At 46.6% G+C, this 17,601-nt stretch overlaps 1 protein-coding gene across 1 annotated transcript in view; it reads right to left on the bottom strand.

The window, feature by feature from the left end:
* The window catches only part of GRHL3 (grainyhead like transcription factor 3), a 68,272-nt gene that overhangs the window by 49,395 nt on the left and 1,276 nt on the right, over window positions 1-17,601 (bottom strand). The window lies entirely within an intron of this gene.

The raw sequence follows: 17,601 nt of genomic DNA, 5'->3' as shown, positions 1-17,601 counted from the left end.
AGGGGAATGAATTACATTAGATAAATACATTAAACTGTCACTCTGAGAATTAACTGGAAACCCCAGTTCCTCCAGGAAAACAGTACAAATGGCAAGAGAAGAAAGAGCCACAGAGGCATCCCTACTGTCATTCATGTGGATGGATCAACACAGACATAATTTTTCTCCCCAGTAATTAATTTCAGTGTATTATTAATTGTAATAACCATCAATTTCTAATGAATACACCAGGCCTCATCAAAATCCTGTCACTTAGCTGTCACAATTAAAGTAACTGTAGCATTCCCTGATCAACGGGCTCAGTCCTTCCATCTCCTCCCACTCGGATCAGAGTCCAAAGCACCTTGTAGCCAGGAGGAAAGCCCGGTGATTGCAGCATTATCCCAGAACTCAGGGCCTCTGCCACAGAATTTCTATAGGACTTTCAGGAAAACTCTTTACCTCCGCTTCATCCAGTGATAACATCAGTCCTCTCCTGCACTCGTTTATTTGGAGGTAAGCTTGTTAAAAATGCAAGAATGATTCAGATATTTAGATAACAGGATCCACAACAAACTGTCTGCTGAGAAAAAAAAACACCCTAGGGAATCCTGCTATTCTGTCTCCAAAAAAAGGCCCAAGTCAGGTTCTAGGTGTTGAGGTATTTTAAGTCAGTACAACTTACTTGTCATATCAGAGGACAATTACACTAGTTGAGAGCTTAATCCAGACTCACAGCGCGAGAGCAACATGAGCGTTTGTCATTTCCTCCGCACAACTTCACCAGTTAGAAACAAAACAATAGATTGCTACATGTGCCATTAACCTTATACTTATACAGCACAAGCACACTATAATCAAATGTAAAGAAGCAAGTATTAATTACAGCATGAATATCTTAGTCACTATCCTGATCAAAACAAAAACCAAGCGTTTTATCATTAAACACTCGTTCCAATGAGAAGCAAGAAAACTACACGAACGTATTGATGACACAAGCCATTGTAGCTGTAATCTCATTAGGACAGGGACTGTGTCTGTTCTGAGATGGTCCAGCACTTAGCACAGCGGGGCTGGGATTGCAGGCACTACTACAACAGCAATTAAGTTTCCCATTAAGATACATGTACCTTATTACCAGTGGTAATAGTTGCCATTGCTACAGCAAAATACTCAAAGGCAATTCAGTAAATGTATCAATTAATTGTTTTCTCCCATGCCACCACATTCCCTACAAGAACGTGTTCTGAGAATGACATCAAGGCTGCAAGAGTTAAATAATCAACAATATTCAGGTCAGAGTTAAGGACATGAAGTGACATGGAAGTACGCTTCTCTGCACAGCAGAAATCCTGGCTTGGTGAAGCTGCGTGGAGAACTCCAACCGATGTCAGGATCTCCCAGTGTGTCTAGTCAAGGTAAGATCTGCAGCAAGGGGCATTATCCTTTACGGCTCCTGCTGACGACAGTGGAACCAGGATTTCACAGCACGTTCAAGCACAGCAAAGAGTTGTAGTGTGACGCATTATCTTTTATAAACCAGCTGCTACAGCTGGAAAAACAGAGATGCTTTTGGGCCCTCAAACACGCATCTAGATCTGACTCAAAAGTACAAATTTCAAGCTAAGTTCAGGCCAAGAGAATTGTCTTTGAGTTTAACGAAATTATGCTGATCAATTAGACGAACTGAAAGGAAAGTGGTTGGTATTTGGGCCAAGTTTTTGCTTGTTAGCACAAGTTTATGTGGTGCTAATAAGGCTAATGGACTTCCAGGCTGAAGCAACTTCATATTTGGTTGGGTCAGGATATGGACAGATGAGGTTCATGATTGCTTGTGCCTGTCCATGTAAATATGTCCTGAGATGTGGGCAGTTATTTACTTAGTCATTTCCGTGCTCTGACACGGTCATGATTTACAAATCATGTAAGTAGTTATAATGTTATCACCTAGCAATGTTTTTTAATGAAATTTTTTGGTCCTGGACTATGACCCAACTAAATAGTTTAGAACAACAGGTGAATCTCGGGATCTCTCGCTGTTGTAACCTTCACCCTCCCCTACGAGTCTCCTCCTCTTTGTTTACTGCAAATCTTCCTTTGCACTTAGATTGTAAGATCCGGCGAGCGGGGTCCTGTCCGGCCTTTGTTCAGACTGCGATACATAAACAGCTGTTTGCATGCAGTGGGAGACTTACCTGACCCAGGGCTCGCTCAGAGGGGTGGGATCAAGATTAAATACATTTACATACATGTAAATTTTTGCCATTTGCTGTGCAAAAATATCCTGTCTCTGAGATATGGGAGAATATGGTTCTGACTCAGAATTGATGCTATCTTTCCAGTCAAGATTAGAGTCTAAATTGTGCAATCCAGCTTAACTCACAGTATCAGTTGCTATGCAAAAGGCAATGTTTCATACAGAGGTGTGGTCTCTCCGATGATTGCAACAAATACAGACCACAGCTGGCTTGTCATTTAGATCCAATACAACTGGAAAGCGCAGCCAATTTTTCAGGTTTGATCCTAAAAGAAACTGATTATGCATCCTAAAATGCTGACTGACCTTAAATCATGGTGAAAGTAATGGCATCAAGAGCTTTTGAATGCCTGTGCAGAAAGTGTCCCTAAAGACAAAAAACAGAAAAGGTGAAAGCACTTCGAAAAAAAAAAATGGAGAAAAAAAAAGGTTTTTTTCCCACAGGAAACTTCCATCACTATTGTATTTTCCCTAAGGACATTTCTGTATCTGTCACTAAAAATTACTGCTGTCAGCAGTAATGCATCAGCACAAACCTGAGGGCTGGGCTTTGGTGGTCTGAAAAGGGATGTAAACCTCAGTTGTTTTTAACCACCAACTCACCTTAGCTCCAGTGAACTTATCTATTGTGCAATAAATCCAATTTTATCTGGAGGAAAAACGGTGTTGGAAAGAAAATTTGTGTGTCGTTTTCACAAGCGCATGCCTGATGCCTAATCAAGGCTGAGGGACACATTTCACTCACATCAGGCTGAGCAACTGCCAAAACAGAGGTGGGAGAAAGGTACATGATAGGGAAACAACTGCAGATGAATGCCAAAACCCTTCAAACCCCTGAAACAGCAAAGCTGTCTTCCATCAGAGCCACTAAACAAATGCCTGACAACCTCAGTGGCAAAAGAAACAAACCTAAAACAGATTTCCTCCATAATGTGAAATAACGCCCTAGAAAATTACACTCCCAATAAAAAGCTAATGAAAAGGTCTACTGGGAGCAAATAGTTTTGCCCTACAGATAACTTGTCCCTACTGATCTTAATGAATTCCCTTGCAATTTTGACATGCTTTTATTACAGTGGCACTCAACGCCCTAGAAATCTCGGTGCTAGGTGCTGTTCAAAGAGATGGTCTTTGTCCCAGGGAACATGACGTAACTCTTAAAAAGGCAATGATAGAGGCTGCTAATTATTCATTGTTTGCACAGGGAATAAAAAAGGTTCATATGGAACTAACGTATGGGTAAGTGTAAGTATCATTAGTAGTAATTATAGTAACTGCCTCTATGATCCTCCTCTGTTATATTTGAGGCAGACTTCATTTCATAACTACAGGTTTGTCGGCTAAAAAATCCTCTTTCACAACAGACAGCCCATTGCAAGCCGATGGCTGCCTTCAGGTACCCTGCCGCTCCGGTCGAGCTGTCTTCCAGCGTGGAGCGGGGTCTCCTTTGGGCTCGGGCTAGAGGAAGCCTGCAGCAGATTGGTGCTACGTTTCTCTTCTCGAAGATGTCTACCAAGGGCTTTGCGTGGAGAGACTTAATGCCAGAAACATATGGGTTGTCAAATCATCCAAGGGAAGGGACAGTGGAAGGCCGTGACCCTCTACTTTTTATGCAGGCAAAACACTGTCTCTCTTCAAACCAGCATTTGATAGGGGAGCGGAGATGCGAGGAAGGGTGTCTTCTGCCTAAATGGTTGTTGCTGGGTAAGGGCAGAATTAAATAGGATGAAGAGGGCGTGGACTGAAGATAGGGAATGGGATCTCTCATGATGCAAGAAGCATCTTTGTGTAATGGCACAGCCCAAACTGGAGCTCACAGGCTGCGGCAGTGTCCACCCGGGCGGAGGTTCACTGCCATCCCCCTGCCCCAGAGGGAGAGAGGTTTCCTCTCTGTGACTAAAAGAAGCCAACAGAACCACGGGTGAAATGGATTTTAATCCCTGTTGAGAAAATGCAATGGTAAAAGTACTCTGCTCAGCATGTGCTCACTGCCGAACCCACGCAGGCGCTCAGGGCGGGTCTGTTTGTCTCTTCAGGGCCACAGAAACCAACAAACAGCAGCAGGGAGAGGAGTTACGCGGCCGTATCCTCATCACACCCACGCTCCCATGAGTGGCCTTCTTTCTGCCTAATGAAGTGAGGATTAATTAGAGGAGGTAATGGGCTTCTACGGACGGCATTGTCAAGCCCTGCTTATTGCTGTTTGTTGATTCAGCGAGGCATTTTGTAATCCCTCATGTTGTTTTGCAGTGACTACGGGAAACAGGTAAAAAAGACAGTTCTCCCAAGTTCAAGGCATCTATGCAGAGCCTTTAGAAATAACAGCTGATGCTGGACAGTACTGAGCTATAGCAAACATATCATCAGCACTCAAACAGTCCCATTCATCTCCAGAAGACAGCTAATCTATAATACTATATAACTGTGTATATATATAAAAAAAACACTATATAACTATATATAACACTATAAAACACTATAGAATGGGAAACAAAAAAATATTTTCTATTTTTGTTCAAAAAGAGGGGGAAAATTTAAAGGGAATTTGTCTTTGGCGCTTACTTCTAAAGAAAATGTTCTTTTCCCTTAAATTTTTCTTACTGGTACACTGTTTATGTAATGGGGGAAATACTGCTCAGAGGGTGTGGTGACTTGCCCAAAAACAGACCAGGGAGGAAAACTCAATGGTTTTTGCTTTTCTTCTTGACGCATGCAGAATACGCTACACCCCAGAGCCTGACTTTTCTTTGCCCTTTGCCATGTCCAAGCTTTTGTACCCATAAAAATACACTGTGTAATGGTACGAGCCCTTAAGTAATGCTCAGCATCCACACTGCCTTGAGAGGCAGTGCCTCGACACGGAAGGCACCGGCAAGCCAGCCCATGCTTTCTGTACAATTCTGCTTTGGGCTGGGTCATAAACTAGTACAGAAAAAAGGTTTTCAAAAATTTTCCCTGTAGAACCACTTGGCAAAGGACAAAGTTACTCTCCACCAATTGAAATAACTCTTATCCCCCTGGCCAACCCACCTAGATGTTAGCAGTCACTCTCCTGTCATGTAACTCGGCCTGGAAAGCATGAACAAACATTAGCAGGTTTAAACCGCCACATTTCTGTATCTGGGCTAAGCAGAGCTCAGGGCAAATATCCAATGTTGTCTTTGTGTGTACAAACCCACCACAAAGAATAATTAAAGCACCAAGTCCTGGTTTTTCCCCCTAGTTCCTTTCAAGAAAGGTTAGAACTTCACCTGTGCACTGAAAATTTGAGGCCCCTTTAAAAACTCCCCCTGGATTTTATTTGCCTGCCCAGCAGGACAGATGACACATCAGATTTCATTTCATTTTCTCAAGACGTGACATTTTTGTTGGCTCATGTAAGGGGAAGGTATCTCACGCCTTTCTAAAGATCTTCACACGCATGAGCACACCACAGATCAGACAAAGCTTTTGCCCTTCCCATGAGAGATATTTTGAAGAGGGATGTGCTGTGAGGGAGACACAGGCTTCCTAAGCAGTGCCCATCATGAAAAGAGAGCAATCATTGTGGTAAGGGCAGAGGTTTTGGCCCATTTGCTATAAGATCCCATGGGACCTATGTCAAAAACAGCAGGGTATGAGGAGCTGTGTCCTGTCCCACAGGAACAGCCTCTGCAAGCTGGGGTGCCAGTAGCTCAGGATTTCAGGTGGGAATGTCCAGGAGAAGACTGGTTAGTGGGTTGGGCTCCTTTCCTTTTCCTCATTTTTCATCCCTGCACCCCACAGCTTAATGCAAGCTGCCCTGGCTCAGGGACCAGGCAGCATGAGGCTGCTCTGGTGGCAGCGGTACCAGCGTGCTGATATGCCACTTCAGCTAGTGCCTGAGTCAGCTGGGACACAGGCTGTTCCTAAAGGACAGGTCCAGGAAATCCCTGCCTGCCCTAAGGAACCAGGAAGAATGACTTCCATTCATGAAGGATGCAACAAGAGCTCCTGCATGCCTTCAAACAGGCTGAGCAAGACTCCTGCTGAACTATTGCTCCACTCTTCATTGGACATAAAGGCCAGAGGAACTGTCCCTTTACTTTCACAGTGAAGGAAGATTTGCTGTTTTGAGGTATTTCCTAATGGTCAGCCCAATAGCCTCCTCCGCTCATTGCTTCCTCGCTCCTCTCCAAAGTAGCTGAAGGCTATGAAAAATGCCAGAGGTCTAGTGGAGTCCTTTCAGGTTGATGCTGAAACTCCTAGAGCTTGTCTACATGGTGGAAATTCAGGGAAATCAATCTGAGTTCATGAATGGTAATAATTTAAAATAGGTCAGTAAAATGGCAATGAACTCTCATGCAGGTGCTCCAGTTCAGAATCAGATAGCCTTAACCGAGTCAGTTAATCTGAACTCCCTTTCAATTAAATTACAGTAAATACAAAGAAGGCCTCTTTAATTCTAGTGGAGTCTGTATGGACCACTCTGATTCTAATGGAGTCTAAAGGCATTTAAGTAGATCACTTCAAATTCACACTTCTACCACTCTGCCAAACGAAAGCTTGAAAGCACAATGGGAGTATAATGCTAAATGTTCTCAAAGAAGGCGATGTAGAAAAGCAGTGCAAAATAAGTATATATGCATATATTTAAAATCTCATGCTTCTTCTGAGTTAACATATTAAGCTACAGAGATGTCACCTAACAATGTCTTGCTCTCTACAGATCGTGTCGTTGCCTAGTGCACAGCGCACACGCCATGTGCCAGGGTGTCAGTGGAAATCCCAACGCCGGGCCCTACGCTGGGGCCTCTGGCTGACTCACCAGGCCACCGCAGGAGCCTCGTCACAGAGCTGCGCCTCTCCTGCTGACCTGGCCGCGCGGCAGTGCCTGCAGCACAGATCAAAGCAGGAGCAGAGCTGGGCAAAGGGGCTGAGAGGTGAGAGAAGCCACAAATGGAGCAATGCACTTACTAACGAAAGCAAAGGGCTTGTAGATATCAGAGCAAAAAGACCTACTAATAGTTGTTTCTTCCAGATTTAAGGAGCTTGCTATGGAGGAGGTGTGCTGGGAAGGAGAGTCTCTAGTTAGTGTGAGTCAGATCCTTGATGGACCAGTGGCAGCCAGGAAAGAGGACGGGAGTTTGGACCTTCTCAAGGAGGTGGGTGAGGAGCAGTTTGAGCTCTCAGAGCTGCTGTGCTATGCCGCGTGCTTATTGCCACCATCACTTCCATTCATTTATTAGCAACATCAGTAAGCGCGAGAGCTCCACCACACTGCCCGTGGTACACGTCCCACCCAAGCTGGTTTTAATCTTAAGAAACAAGAGGCAAGAGGGAAGGCAAACCATGCTTAGAGAGGTTACAACTCTAGCTCAAAGTCACACAAAAGATCCACGAGCAGAACTCAGCTCAAACCCGAGATTGGTGCCCTTTCCACTAGACCAGACTGCTTCTTTCTTGGATTCATGGGATAAACAGCCTCATTTCTTCACTCTCAGTGCACTTCCTCTGCCCTGTCATAGCCATACTAGGACTTCACTGGACCAAAATTAATGCCTATCCTGGTTTTCCTCGAGCCTGGTTATAAAGATTACATGTTACCACACCTGCCTCACCTGGTAGTTAAACACTAGACACAGCCTGCACAGAAAAATCTGTTTAAGAAATGTATATTTTTAATGCAAACACATTCTTAAGAGCACAAAGGCACCCAGTGAAGACATTTCCTCATTGCTGGGCGCATGTGCCCAACTTCCATTAGCACTAAAGAGAAATAACAAGAGCCTGGGAAGACCCATCCCCTTGGGTGGAGGCTTATCATAGTGCCAGGTCATCAGAGGAGATTTTAGGGTGATTCTCAGGGATTAAGACCTCCCATTTCAAATTACTGGCACTTGACATTTCCAGTTCAGCCGTGAATTTGTAAAATCACTGAAGAAAGTGAAAACCAGGCCACATAAGTACCAAAAGAACCAGAAATACGTGCAAGTCCCCTCTCAGCCTTGGCAATGCCCATGCTCTCAGTTAACTGAAATCTTGAGCAATTTTTTGTCTCTGACCATTCCCCAATTGGTTTCTTACAACATCAAACCTGACTACTGACTTTCTTTCAACTTATCTGATAGAGTTAAAAGAAAACACCCTGGCAATGCCACTGCATCACAAGAGAGGCTTTGATCATCTGCAACTGCCAACGCACCTTGAAGCATGTTAAACATATATGATGTGGCTGATTGCATCTGCCTGTTTCCATTAAGTGTACCTGCAAGGGAGCCACCCGCTGAGAAGGGGCAGTATGAGGGAGAAATGACCTGGGTTTTGGGTTACTGGATACTCCTTGAGGTTTTTCATAGGAGGAACTTTCAGCACCTTGTGTTTAGCATGTCACCCAGCTCAGGTAAGCAAAGGCCAGGTGAAAGTGCATTTCTGAATAAGCTTTTGGCAAGAACTGACCTTTCCACTGTGGTTATGAATGGAGAAACCTTACAGCATTAAAAGACCTTCAACAGCTCTCACGGGCTTTGGGTGCTCATGTAAACTCAACAGATGAGGTTCAGCTCCTTGGACAGCAGGTGCTACCAGTCCGTGCTGGTGATCCAGAGTGCCCCGCTGGACACTGCCGCACTGGGGATTCACCCCTCCCACACCCTGCGTCGCTGCGTACAAAGGCCCTCCCAGTCGAAAACAGCTCTAACACTGCTCGGCTCAAAAAGCAGTGCACAGATTTTAGGCTCGGCTTTTAAAGACTCGGATTAGGGGAGCAGAGAGAGGCAAATGCTGAAGTAGGAGACACACTGCTGATTAAATGCTATGACACTTTGACATGAGCTATATGGGGAGATCTCAGAAACCTTCTTTTTGGTAAAAAAAGGTAACACATTCACATTAACCTTTTATTTCCTGCTAATGGTTCAGGACTCTTCCCAGTTCTCTTCTGGAGCATGAAACACCAAGGCCATCTCATCCCCTGCCCTCTGGGAACATGATTCTGGCTTTGTAGGTTATCTGGGGAGGGGTGGGGGAGGAAGGAGAGGAGAGCAACGATGGGGTGCTGTCTTGATGATTCTCATTAATTTTGGAAGGAGTTATAAAAAGTAAGCTTTAAAGTCTATCCTAAATATAAGGATTCAGCTGATTGAGAACTCATCTGCTTCTATCTCTTGGGTAATCGTGAATACACTTCTGCTGTGTCACTTCAAAGGCACAGCACAGCTGGGAGGGTTTTCATCAAAGCTTCTGCATGTCTGGGGGAGGTTTTCCCCCCCATGAATATACATCACTGGAGGCTCCTTTTCCCAGCTTTTCCCATGCCTCTCTCTGATTGATCCTCATTTCATTCAGATGAGCTCTTCCTCTCTGGATGGCTAAAGGGCAAGAGACAGCTCTCTCCAAAGCTTTCCCACTCGCCTGGATGCCTCTCCGAAGATTTTCCTCTCATCAGAGTGGGGGAGGGAGGGAGCTGTTCAGACAAGAGATTGAGCCTTTAAATTAAATTCTTGTCATCTGAGGGCTGGGCCTGATAGTAGCGGGGGTGGGAAGCATATTCTCCCAGTATCGGGACTCTGGCCAGATCCTCATCTGGTGTAAATATGTGCCAGTGGACTGATCTCAGCAGTCATGTCATCAAAACTACAAGTCTTAAAACACTCCTCTCTCTGCAAGGCAGCAGGTTGCTGGGTGAGACCAGCATCATCCTCCGTATGTCTGCCCTGCGGAGTACGTGAGCTCCACAGACTAGGAACACTTGCTGAAATTGCTCAATTCCCCTCTTTTTCAGTGGGGAGGAAGGGCCAGGCAGCTCAGTGGAATTTCAAACACTCATCCACCCTCAGCCAGGTTGGGATTTCACAAGAGCCCAGACCCTGTGCGCACCCAGCACGTGCAAAGTGCGGGTGGAAATCTGGGCCCCTCTCCTGATCTCAAATGGGAGCTCAGCCCTCCTGGAAATTCTGGGCCCAGTGCCACTTAGTTACAGCACGTCTCCTGGCTGGTGGCCAAATCAGAGGAGTCTGAACCTCATCTTAGCTCTTCTACCCTCCACCCACTAATTGCATATTCCCTAGGGCCAAAATGACCCCAGCAATTGTCAGGTCAGGACACTGCTGAAGCAACTGGATGTGCACTCTCTTATACCACTGGCAAAGTTGGCCCGTATGAATGATATCGTGCTGCTGTTGATGATTTAAAGAAAAAAAGTTATGAATCTCCTATGCAGTGACCCACAGAAAAGTGACAGCCTTGAAGATTATAAATGTCTCTTGCTCCAGTGAGATCTTCCCCTGTTCCAGTGAGACCCCTCAGCAGATGGGGACGCTCTCCGAGAGCAGGAGAGCTGCCCAGCCACCACCGATCACCCACCAGCAAGTTTCAAAGCTTGTGTCCTTACAGCCTCCTGTGCATCCTCTCTTAGCTCAGAGCCCCAGAAACCCACATCTTGGGCCTTTACCAGGGAGATCAAACCAGGTCCCCAAGGACATGCCATCCTCCTGGGGACTCTGCCAACACCATAACATCTGTTGGCACCTATAAATCCTGTCCTCCACGCTCAGTTCCAAGCTGTAACCCTCCCCTCCACAGCAAGAGCCCCTCTGGAGAGGAATTCAAAGCCGGGTCAGTTGTGCTGGTGCTGCCTGTGATTGGGATGTTTCTTCCCCCCCAGACAGTGATGGGATTTTCCCCTCACCAGTCGCCTGAATGGTTAATTGGATCTTGAATGGTTTATCACTTCTTTCACTGGGGTGTGTGGCTGGATTTACTTTGACAAAAACCCCTTTCTGAATTGCAAGTTGGCAACAATAAAAGGGAGAAGTCTTTAATTAGTTATCTGGCTAATTAACTTTTACGGCACTGTATAGCTTTGGCATCCAAATACTGCAATGCAAAACATTGCAAACATTCAAACAAAGGCTACCCACCCCACCAGGAAGCTGCTGCCACTGGTGGTTGCAGGGGAACAGCATCTCGCAGCCTTGGCTGGGGTGCGTGGAAATCCGCCTCTCGCTGTGCCGCACTCCCTGGACTCCCTGCACATCCACTTCTGCAGATAACTCGCCTTCTGATGATGGTGTTCAAATTACAGGTACAGAACATACATGGCTTCCCCATGTCGTACTCCTCCCTCCCAGCACGTGCACTCACTCTACTATTGGGTGAAATACATGCAAGATAAAAATTGTTTCCTGCTTGAAAGAGGTAGAGATCCCTGTATCCCCCTGCCATGCAGGGGAGAGTTTCACAGTCAGGGCCAGCAACCGGCATCCTACAGTCCTGAGCCAAGAGAGAAACCCCTCACACCAGGCAGGGTAACGTCATATCACACAGTAAGGAAATGCTCTTGAAGAAGGATATGCTCTGAAGCCTGTGGGATGACCCCCCAAGAGCACAGTTTGGCTCGGAGTACAACAGACAGGTTGCTAGAATTAAGTCTCTCTCTTTCTGTTGGAACATGCAGGGTCCCCACCGCTTTTCCCACGCTGATCAGTGAGAGCTGGGGGTTTCGGGAGGCACGGTGCCCCCAGGACGTTCCCGTGTTGTTATATCTGCACCTTGTGGGCTAGCACATGTTTTACTCTGTGTGCACTGGAGTTTCGCCGTTACTGCATGTCCAGGCAAGCTCCCTAACTGCTTTCAGCATGAATAAAAAGGCACTGTAAAGGCGAAGGGACAGGTTTCAGGGAAAGCAAGAGAGGCAGCATAAAATGGGCCATCAGCTTGAGACCACTGGCTCATCAGTACCACCCCCCATGTCTGCCCAACTGCTCAGAAAGGCTCAGAGGGAAGGCACAAAGTCTGTCTGATCCCAGGCTGGGATCCAAACTCAGTCTACTTTGTTGTAGTCTGGACTTTAATTGAGATGTACTTAACTGCTGTATTTAATTTATTTGTGGTAGAAAAGGATTCTGCTTGCTGCCAGGCCCAACTCAATGAAGTAAGATCAGGGGTGATGCTTTGCCCCCTTCCTGTAGCGGTCCTTGTGGGATCTGGGGTATCGGCTGAAATGCCAGCTGGCAGAATTGGTGCCTTTGCTCAAGAGGCAAGTTGCTGCCTTTAACGTTATGCAGGCAGCTGCCCAGGGAGGGTTGCTACAGGAGGATTTCAGTAAAGCAGCGCTGTGTTTGCACACCACAGAGTTGCACACAAAAAGCAGGTCACAGGGAAGGTAAAAATGAAGTCAGCTTGGAGCTGCAGCATGAGTAACCACCGCTACAAAATGGGGCAAGGCCCTCTCGGCATCCTGTAAACATGCACGCAACAGCTCTACTCCACGTTGATTTCCTGTGAGCAAGTACAGCTGTTGGAGGGAAGGATTTTGCTCTGAGCACGGGGCTTGTGCCTTGTTTAGTAGGGGCTTCTCTTTGCCGAGGAAAAAAAATCTCTGCAGATATGCACGTGCTACATGATAAAACAGCAAAGGATGGTGCAGGAAGGATGGACAAGAACACTGATACAGGGGAGGAGATGAGGGGAAGGTTGTCCCCTCTGGGTACAGGCACGCATCGTACCAGCTCTCCCTGAACCAGAGGACCTAAATCTAAAAGGGGTGAAAATGCCTGTGAAACCCCCGTTTTGCCCCCCAGCACTGGTCTGAACTGCATTCTGCCAGGGCAGCCAGGCGGCTCTACAGCCCTCCTCCACCAGCGTTGCAGCGGCATCCAGCCTGCCCGACTGCAATATTAACGGTAATGAGGCTTACATGGGAGGAGAGTCCTCTGACCTGTGACTACATGCTGCCTGTGCAGGTCTGAAACAGCTGTGAAATGCTACGCTTTCCTTGGGCAGCTCCTAAGGCTTGTCTGACCATCCTTAATATCTGTCAGAGTACGATGGTCTAATGAAACTATGACACAGGTACAATCCTTCACACAAAGGTTGGCCTAGAGGGTCCAGGTACTTTACAGGATTACTGCTTCTCCTTTAAATCATGAGCCCATGTATCAGGAACTGTATCAGCTACAGCTGCTGCGTACAGGCAAAGCCCTGAGTTCGTTTAAAAACCCTGCCCCAGAAGAAAAAAATAAAGGATGTGAAATGATTCATAGCACTTGTATGAGGAACATTTTATGGTTTTGTTTTTGCTTTTCGTTTTAAGTCTTTTCAGACTCCGTTTAAAAAACAAATCAAGCTCATTCTCTTCCCTTCCTCCTGGTGACAGGTTGCCCAGATGCCTGTCTGGGTCAAGGGGACGCTGCTGCATTTTACTTTACCATCTGGCATCACATAGCTCTGCAGATTTTTTAACCTCTTAATTCCCAATAGCATTTTGTTCTATGCTCATCCCATCATTTCCCCATATTTGCTCTCTTAAACCTTCCAAAATAATTTCCATCAAATCCAACTGCTCAGCAGCCTGTATGTCAGCCTAATTTTTAAGCACAAAGAGGAAAATATTTCCCCTCCAGAGCTGCAGAAGACCAAGCGCCCCCAGTTCCAGCTCAGAGCTAAGCCTTCACCAAAAAGATTTTCCAGGGGTAGGCAAGAAGGTTCAAGTTCATACAACTAGTTCACTAAAGCCAGGACCAGGCTCGCTGCTAGAGCTCCTTGGTGTTTATGGTCTCAGGCTGTCACTTTGATATATCTCCTCCTCTCGGAGTGTGTGCCTTGTACCCTGCTGCCAAAGCCACAGCTGCAGCCACTCAGGGGCGGTGGCCGCTTCCACGCTCCACGTTCCTGGATGGTACAGATGCCTTTGGCACACGACTCATCCCACGGACCCACCTAAGCCAGGGAGAAAGAAGGGAGAGCCGGGCAGAAGAACCACCAAAGAGAAGAATGTTGTCTGAGGGACAGCGTTCCCTGCACCTCAGGTCCAAACTTGTCCTCTCAGTGTGAGAAACTCGGGACAGGGCAGGAAGTTTCCAAAACTGGTGACTTTTGAATTGTTAAAAATTTTTGTGCCCCTCCCCTAAGCGTAGGTTTCCTTGAAGAACAGTATGTTCTCCACAGAAATTACAAGTGGTTTCCAGGGAAAACTTTGGAACTGGGTGAAGTCTCACTTTCAATTTCAGATTATGTTTTCTGTTTAGTTTGGGGCTAATGAGTATTTTCTCTTCAGACACTGCCATGCTAATTCAATTTTCCAAAGAGGTGGTGAAAAATGTTGAAGGAACAATTCCTCTCCTGCCCTCAGGTTTTACTTTGCCCAGCTCTGAAGACAGGCCCATACTGCACACTTTTGCCACCACAGTTACATCAGCTCCACCACCTCCAGAAATAAAGACATTAAGCCAAGAAAAGCAATCTTGCACTGGTGAAGACTGCACCTCCACTAGGAAGCTCTGCAGGTAGCTTTCTAAGTCAAAGACATTTCTTTCCGACTGCCAAGCCTTGGGCTCGTGCCTCTGAACTACTACGGGGAAGTCACTGATTTTTTCCGTGCCGCAGTCCCCGTCTGCACAACGCCTGTGTGCACATCCGTGTTGAGAGGGATACAGGGCTACGTTCTGGAGAACAACGAGGAATGCAACGCAGGCTGCGGGCTGCCTCGTAAGCCGTGAGCACGTGTACAGCACCAAGCGCAGGGGCGGCAAGCTCAGCTGCAGGAGCAGTGCAGAGAGCGGGTGCTGCCAGAACCGTCTGCAGCATCACGCCCTTAGCAAAGCAGGGAAGTTAATTAAACAGCAGGAAAGGAAAAGACCATTTAAAGAGCTGAGTCTGAATGACTAAAGGTCTTAGTCACCCATTTACCAAGATCCTAGGCAAAAACTCCTTTTAAAATAATTTTTATCTGGATCATGCTCCTTTAAGAAATTTCCCAAATCATCCAGTGAGGACCATTGGGAAATGCCACTCTCATTCCCCGAGATTTTCAGTGTCCAGAATGATTGTGACAACCGCCACCTCCTCTCTCCACCTGCAACACTTTTAGGTGGAGCAGCCTCACCTAGCCCAGGACTATGAACGCTGCTAGAGAAGAATTATTTTTGTTCTGTAGAAATTGAAAATTTACTTCCCAAAAAGATTTGAGTTAGAACTTTCAAGTGTTTCAATAGAAACCTTCTCCAAAAACATCCTGTTTCATTAAGGGAAAAGAAGCTGTCAACATTTCAGAAAGAAACAAAAATCAACCGCAGAAGACTCCACGTGGAGGCTATTTCAGAAGTTTATTTCACATTTTAAGAAATACTGAAAACATTCAGCCAGTCCTTCACACAATATGGTGGTGATAGAAATGTAAAGGCATGTCGGAAATGTTAAGCTTGATGCACTTATGGATCAGTGCTTTGGTTTCCCATTGTGCCACTCGTACCAGAAACACCCTGTTAAATTTTTTAATATGTGGGTTTTTTTCTCAACGGGATCAGGGTCGTCCCGAGCTCACAGCACGCAGCACACACAGCTCTGCCAGGACAACTACGTGGGTGGGGTAAGAGCAAAAGGAAGGAGCTGGGATGACAGTATTTTAACCTGCCTATTGCCTCCAAAGGTTTCATAAAATTAAACCACAGCCCAATCTGTGCCTTCCTCATGAGATTAAGACTGTATTTCCTGCAATGCCCCTCCTCAAGAAAGGAAGGTATCAGTCAGTCTGACTCAGGAAAGGTTGTGGGGTTTGCCCTTGTGGTCTGAATCACCTGTTGCACGCAGAGAGGTGAGAGATGGCAAATCGAGAGAGTTCCCCTAGTGTCATCGGTATTACAGCAGTACGCAAAGGCCCACCTACAGATGAGGCATTGTATTTTGTACAATAAAAATACGTTGCATTGACAACCCCATCCCAAAGCATTTACGCTCCATATGAGTAAAACAGTGGGAGAATGTAGGCACGGTGGCATGATCTGCCCGATGACGGAGAGACACCGGTGGCGTCATCAAGCCTCTGCTGCGGCAGGCATCCCTGCTGCAGTCGTAAAGTCATCACAGGCCAAAGGACCCCACAGCAAGCTCCCAGCACGCCGACGGGTGCAGCGGTGCTTCCTGCCCTTCACACGTGGGTAACAAGTCTTGCTCCTGCCGGCACCCGATCCGTTGCCTGCCTGGGCACCCGAGGCCAGGGACAAAGGCTTGTCGGGCAGGAGAGCAAAACCTCGTTGTGCACAATTCAAACTCGGTGCCCGCAGTTACGGGATGCTGCTGAAAATACTCGTGTAGGCCATTGTACAGGAGGGTGCTGGGCAATGCGGAGGGTGGAAGGAGTTTTAGTGAAGCTTGCCAAGTTTTTAAATAGGTCTAGAAGAGAGCCTGTCGCTTGGAGGAACGAATGCATTTTGTTTGATAGGCAGCGACACCTCGTGGCACAGGCCTCCCCCCCTCCCCGTCCCCATCCCCGGTTCGCTGCCAACAGTGCACTTGTTTTTTCCTGGGTCAGGTTCTCAGTCATGCTAAAATCAGGGGGAGTTTTGCATTTCAGGGCTGATGTTTCACAGGAAACAATGATGATGATAAGATTCACCTCTTGCAAACGCTTACTAAAAATCATACATCATCTTTAAGAGAAGCTGCCTGAGGGCGCTTAGCAAGACCTTAATGACACTGGCCCTAAAATTGCTTCCTATTTTGTTCAGGCTGCTACAGGAAGTGTAAGAGCCATGTGTTGGTACTAGCTCTGCAGTTTGGATGCTAAAGGGGCATAGACCTAGGACACTTAGCTTTGTTTTTTTCCTTATAAATGATTATAGTTCTTTCTGCATGAGATACTCCACAGAAATGAAACAGAGGTAGCAAAACAGCCAAGGAACAAGAAAAGTATTGGTAACAGAAGCCCAAGGTAAGAAGAAATGGAGATATTTAGAGAAAGTTGTGACTGAAGAAGCTTACAACTGTGACTCCTCCTACGGCTTGAATCGTTCCGAGCTCAGGGAAATGAGACAGTTATTACCTTTGTGGTAAACATACAAGCGTTCATCAATACAAACCCAGCCCCATCGGCTCTTCTCCCACTTAGAATCCAGACCCCGACATTCACAGGTAGAGCAACAGGCTGTCTGCTGGCCTTGGTGAGTTTTCCACCTGGGGAAGACCCAGAAAAGCCCCTTTTCTCTATCCTGGCTTTATCTTCTGTGTGGTACCTTCACTGACCCATTCAGGACCCACTGTCCTCATGGCACAGGCCTGGAGGTGATGGTGATGGGAAGAGCAGGAGAGCACGTGTGCCAACCAAACAGCACGACTGATCGGGCTGGTTTCCCCCCTTCTCTCTCTGTGCACAGGATGCAGTGGCACAGCTATTCCAAGCGCATGCACCTGGGCACATCGTACTGGGTAGCGTAGCTCACGGCTGAACCAGCATGTTTCCTGCTGTGTTTCTGATACACACAGAATAAAACTGCTGTCTCCATGACTGCGCTTTAGGAAGATGAGCGAGGCTGCAACATACAACAGCAACTTGGGAACTGAGCTGTGTCCCAGGAGAGCTCTGGAGTTTAAAGGTACCACGTGCTGAAAACACGAACACCTCGAGTGTT

This window comes from Phalacrocorax carbo, chromosome 22 (assembly GCF_963921805.1).
Source record: "Phalacrocorax carbo chromosome 22, bPhaCar2.1, whole genome shotgun sequence".
In the NCBI taxonomy this organism is placed as follows: Eukaryota; Metazoa; Chordata; class Aves; order Suliformes; family Phalacrocoracidae; genus Phalacrocorax; species Phalacrocorax carbo.
Note: the sequence above shows the minus strand (reverse complement) of the source record. Positions and strands in the feature narration are given on the sequence as shown.